The following is a 6203-nucleotide window of genomic DNA, read 5'->3' on the forward strand; positions in this document are numbered from 1 at the left end:
AAATAGAGAGGAATGTATGTTGGGAAAGGGAGATTAGAGATATATTCGTGAAATTAGCTTTGGATGATGTTTCTCGTTGTACTTGTGTTATACATGTGGAGTACTCACTCTGAAGTTACAATAACTCGGTATTGTATTCTTTTTCCGTTTTGTTTTCTTACGTTTTTGGGTGAAGATGGTTTTGTAGTAGCAGTCGAGAGAATTTGTAAATTATTATTCTAAGAGAAGTAGATAATGGGGAGAACGATCGACAAACGAATGCTTTATTCATCACCCTGAGTATATATATGTTCTTTTGACGACATGATCTTCGATCAACTCGGTTGGACGAGCCATATTCTTCATCTGCATTATGTATATAAATACTTTGCTATCCCCATTCACCTATCATATTTACTATTTACTTATCTCGGTGGCCGCTCGGTGAATGTCTCTCAACTAATTTCATTATTTAGACACTAATTTTATTATGTCATCTAAGTGCTAATTTAACTGATTTCATTATGTCATCTAAATTTTTAAAAATCTATCTGACCACATAAATAAGAATAAAACATTATAAATAAGAATAAAACACTATAAATAAGAATAAAACACTATAAAAATTACACATGTCATTATACATGTTATCATCTAATGGGGTACTGTTTGATATGAGGATAGTTCGAATTATAGTTCATGATTTGCTATAGTGTTTTCTTTCACAAGAAATATATATAAATTGTTTTCTCTCACAAAAAATATACATAAATTGAGAATGATTAATCAATCGTCCACTAAATTTCTTAGAATCTGACTTTATTAAAAAAATAAACATATTTAAACAGATCATTGAACACCAAACCTTGATTTAGTAACCGTATATGTATGGAAAAGAAATGAATATTTATGATGTTATAATGTTGCATATACACATTATATTGTGACATACATCATGTGACTTTAACATGTCATGACTCATGAGGCGCCTATCAGAAAGGGAAAAATAAAATTGTTATGAGTATCCCATAATGACTGCATACCGACCCATTTATTAGCAAAATAGATTCACCCAATGTCATGGTACATAAAAGGCTAATTTTTTTTTTCCTTAATATTATGTCATATAGTATGTCAATTATATGTAACGACCCGCACCCCCACTTAGTATAATATTGTCCACTTTGGGTCTGAGCCCGCACAGTTTTGATTTTAGGCTTCACCCTAAAAGGCCTTATACTATTGAGAGGTGGTATCATTCCTTATAAACCAGGACCCATCTTCATCCCCAGACGTGAGACTGCACAACTTACCCTTTCTTGGCCTTGTGGCTCAAGGAATTGATGGTTGTCACATTCACCCCTCCTCACGGGGGCCTAACGTCCTCGTTGGCCACATTTTTGGCTGGGTAGAGTCTCTGATAGCATATGTAACGACTCGCACCCCCACCTAGTATGATATTGTCCGCTTTGGGCATAAGTTCGCACGGTTTTGCTTTTAGGCTTCACTCTAAAAGGCCTCATACTATTGGGAAGTGGTATCATTCCTTATAAACTAGGACCCATCTTCATCTCCAGACGATGTGGAACTGCACAACTTACCCTTTCTTGATCTTGTGCCTCAAAGAATTGATGGCTGTCACACTAAATATGTACATATTATTTATATATCGTAAAAACGATCGTAGTTCTTTCAAAAAGAAAAGAAAATATGAATGATCGGAGAGTAACATTATGTTTAATTTTGATGTTGGTCAAAGTATACGTTACGTAGGTAGCATGCAATAAATAAAATACCAAATAATCACAAAATATATAAACAAAATTGCTCTATACAATTTTCTAATTTTTAGCTAGATTTCCTGTTCTTTAGTGTAGTGAATATTGACTAATTAGAGTGGATTCGTTATTATTGTTTTCATGTAGCATTAGCAGTAAGCAGTCCTTTGTCCATTATTATCAACTTAACCGTGCGGAGTACTGGGATCATATTAAGAAAAATTAATAATGAAAATAAAAAAGAAGTTACGTCTTACGTCTAAAATAGCTTTGATGACTAATATTATAATTTAATTAGGAGAAAATTATTAAACTTACTCTCAGAATACATATAAGTATGGAATTTTACTCATTTATTCTTGATTAATATCTTTTTACTAATATAGTTATTTGATTAAAAAATAATATTAAAAATAAAAATTCAAATTTATGCACTCCAAAAGATATTTGACTCCTTTTTCCTTTAATTAATCGTGATTCCCATGTTGATTTCTTAGCATCTATAAACAGGGAGAGAGAAGCCGTATAATTTAAACGACTGTAAACGGTCAAGATTGACTTGCATAATAAATCGATGTCTAAGATTACAATTTTAAACTGGAATTTTGAACCTCCTAACCGTTATAGTTGTACCCTTTTGTGTGTGTGTTTGAAATCTCGTGATTTTTTTTTTTTTTTTGGTTGATATTTTTAATTTCACTAGACCAGCGTCGAAAGTTCTTCATTGCATTAATCCTTTGTTTTTTTTTTTTTTTTTTTTTTGTGTGTGTGTGTATGTAGCAAGTTCGAAAATCTGAATCAAGCGCGTAGCAGTTGTAGGAAGTAAGATGGTTTTCAACTCGAATATTGACAAGCAATTCTAATTAGGATTTAGGACGGAGAAGCTAGTAATAACAGTGGATTGAATTGGCAATATCTTCATTTGCAATATCTTCAGATATATCTGCAAATTAATATTCACTGAGGCAGAATTTTATAATAAACAAATATTCAGTGACACAAACGCATGATATAGTAAGCTTGCTTCCTTCAAAATTTAGTGCTGCGTGATTCATGTAATCAAGGCTTCTGCATAATTATTATTTAAATGGGAATTACACAAGCAAATGCAAAAAAGCTGACTTTAGCAACTGCACAAGTGCAACATATACGCCATGCAAGGCCGTTTTCTTTTTCTATTACAGACTGATCACACCAGCTGTTAAGCCACCCTCTGGAGCTTAAGGTACGTGGTTGTTTTGTATAACTTTTTTTTAATTTTCCGACAAAAAAAAAAAATGGTTTTGCCATGATGATAATTTGGTTTCTCAAGTATAAAATTATACCAAGGATTCAAGAGAAAGTAGCCTTGCGAAGAAAAAAAAAAAAAAAAAAAAACAGAGAGAGCAAAAAGAAAGAGAAGAAAGTAATGTTTTGCACCACTTTCTCATAGAAATTGGCAGAAAAGAGAGAAAGGGATAAAATACGATGAGAAAGTGCACTAAGGAGAAAAAATGAAAGAAAAGAAAAGCGAAAACGGATAAAAGGCACAGACAATGAAAATAGACTTCACTACGTACATACAAGAATGATTTCAGGTTCTAGCCAAAAAAAAAAAAAAAAGAGAATGATTTCAGGTTTTACCTATTTATAATATCACAATTCCCAAGAAGCGGTGATTACATATTACGTACTAGTTTTTCTTTCTTTTCAATTTTTTTTCAAAAACAAAACAAAAAACAATACGTTGATAAGTTCAATGAAAAGCAAGAAATCTGTCAATACTTTTTAAGTCATTTCTATGAAATTTCAACCAAAAGAAAAAAGTCATTTCCATGAGATCTTGCCGAAAAATATAGATCTACCTTTGGGCAATGCAGATTGTAGTTTAACTATTTTTGCAGTTCGGTCACTCTTAACTAGTCAATTTTATAATATGAAAAATTGACTAGTGATTGATTTTGAAAAGGAAACTGGTAAAATTAGAGATTCAATAACGGCTGGCCCGTTCTCTTTAGGCCCACGCGCGCTGTGAGTCGGGCTGGCTCAGCTCATAAATTTTGTAGATCGGGCTGGGTCAGCTCATATAAGAATTATCTCGGTTCAGTCCACACTACGGGTTAATTTTATGTGGGTCAGGTTGGGTCGTGCCGTGGATTAAAATTGACCGTGTCATGAACTTTGAATGAGCTAGCTCATTCAATGGCCATCATGGGTTTAGATGAGTCAGTCCATCTAAACATACAATTTTCATTTCTTTTATTATTATTTTTTATTTTTGAATTTTTAAACAAGCTAATAAATATAAAAGTTTGAATAGTTAATGGAAATATGAAAAAGATTATTTTATTTACGATTGCCTCATTAAATAAAAATATTTCTAAGGAAAACCCAATATGACAAAAACTTTGATAAGAAAAAAAGAATACAATCAGGATAATTATACATAAGATGTTTATAAAATTACTAAAAAAAAGAAAAAAACATGAAGATATTATGAGCTTAGACGGATCGGCCCAGCCCAACCTGGTCTATGATTTTTCATGGGCCGTGTCAGGCCGGCCCATTGACTGATATATATTGACGCAACTCAACCCACTAATATTTATGGGTTGGGCTGGACCGTGCCTTGAATAGTGATGGACCGTATCGGCCCAGCCCGTCATTGTATCAAAATGGGCTTAAGCTGGCCCACGAACCCCGGCCTATTGTTGCATCTCTAGGTAAAACCGATTGATAAGTAGATCGATTTCGGTCATTACAATCTGCATGGTGACAATAGCTCGACTTGAAGAATCAACGTCTAGAGGGCTATTCTGCGACTTGGGATGCACCGCCTCCTCATAGCAAATTTATGTTTTGTTTTATTACTATCTACATATTCTTAATTGGAATAATAATAAGTTGCGCAAGAGCATCTCTAATTTCTTAGTGATTTTTGGTCATATATATATATATATAAATAGATTCCTATAGGCATTCTAAAATTTCTTGAGCTTCCATCACCAATTGTTCTTTGTTATATCTCTTTCTGCGAATTAGAGTATGTATAGGCACACTAAAATCCAACTAGTAGCGCTAGAAATCAAAGAAAAGGAGTTTCTAATCGTTCTTTTCACAACTTGAGTTAGTGAATTTGAGTTTAAAAAATGAATTTATGTAGGAAAAAACACTAAAATAAACAAATTTAAATTTAAATTTTTATAAGAGAAATTATTGTAATAAAATAAAAAGGTTGTTTTTTTTTTTTTCTTAAATGCACAAAGCAGTCTAAAGGCATTCTATACCTCTTGATTTATTGTCAAACTCAGAGTACTAGAGTTAGGATGTATGCGTGCGTAGCACTAGAGATAGAAACAATTTTTTTTAAAAATATATATATAATAATAAATGATCACATTCTGGTAATTTTATGAATAATTATTTTTTGCTAGTAATTATTCAGCAATACTTTAAATTTAATAATTCTCATCCTGTCTTGTTACAATAATAACTATCAAATTTAGTTGATAATTGTCACAATCTTACATAAATTACTAATTTTACCAGGATAATTCTTAAACTAATAATTTATCACATTCTTTGAAATTCATCTTTGAATTAATAATTAACACCTACTAGAAAAACTATTTAATTATCTTGAAATCAATCAAGCTAAGTGGAGAGATTACATGCACAAAACGCTCTCTAAATAACTTTGGCCCATTGATATATCGTTGAATGTGAATCCTAATAGAATATCCACAATCGAATTAAGATCATATTTCTATTTATAACCTTATTGATTATTGTGTTTTCAAAACTTCCAGCAGTTATTATTTTACCCTGGATAATTGTATTATGGTATTTTATAAATAAAAAATTATTTAGTAAGTATTTTTACGAAGTGACTGAAATATCTAGAGTCTGGAATACAAGAATATCATTGACTCTTATAAAAGAGTTACAGACATTACAATTTTATCAAAAACAAATCGTTTGACTTTGTTTTACTGATTGTAAACTTTATTTTTGTGCTATAATCTTACAATTAAATTTTCTCGGTTATATCACTTCATATCCATAATTAAAGACATATTAGTCTTGGATCAATTTTATTTACTATTAGAACTTTTACGACCAATCCCATAGAAATAACTAATACAATCGACGTATGAAACAAATAAAAAAAAATTATTGAACAATTAACGGCACAGAATACAGAAACGTATAATTTGCTCTATATACTAAACATAAGACCTTTAAAAGGAAAATCTCTTCTAAATTATTGCCAATTGAAGATTCCTACTCTTGATGGCTTTCGTGAGTCGGAAGAGTTGTTAGATTGGATTAACAAAATAGATGAGTAATTCAAGAATGTAGATTATAGAGACTTCAAAACAACTCTTCTTAGTTGATAAACGATTTAAAGGCTATGTAATTTCTTGGTGGGAATATGACCAAGTGGAAAATGTATCAAGGGAAAGA

This window comes from Morus notabilis, unplaced genomic scaffold (assembly GCF_000414095.1).
Source record: "Morus notabilis unplaced genomic scaffold, ASM41409v2 Scaffold346, whole genome shotgun sequence".
Classification (NCBI taxonomy): domain Eukaryota; kingdom Viridiplantae; phylum Streptophyta; class Magnoliopsida; order Rosales; family Moraceae; genus Morus; species Morus notabilis.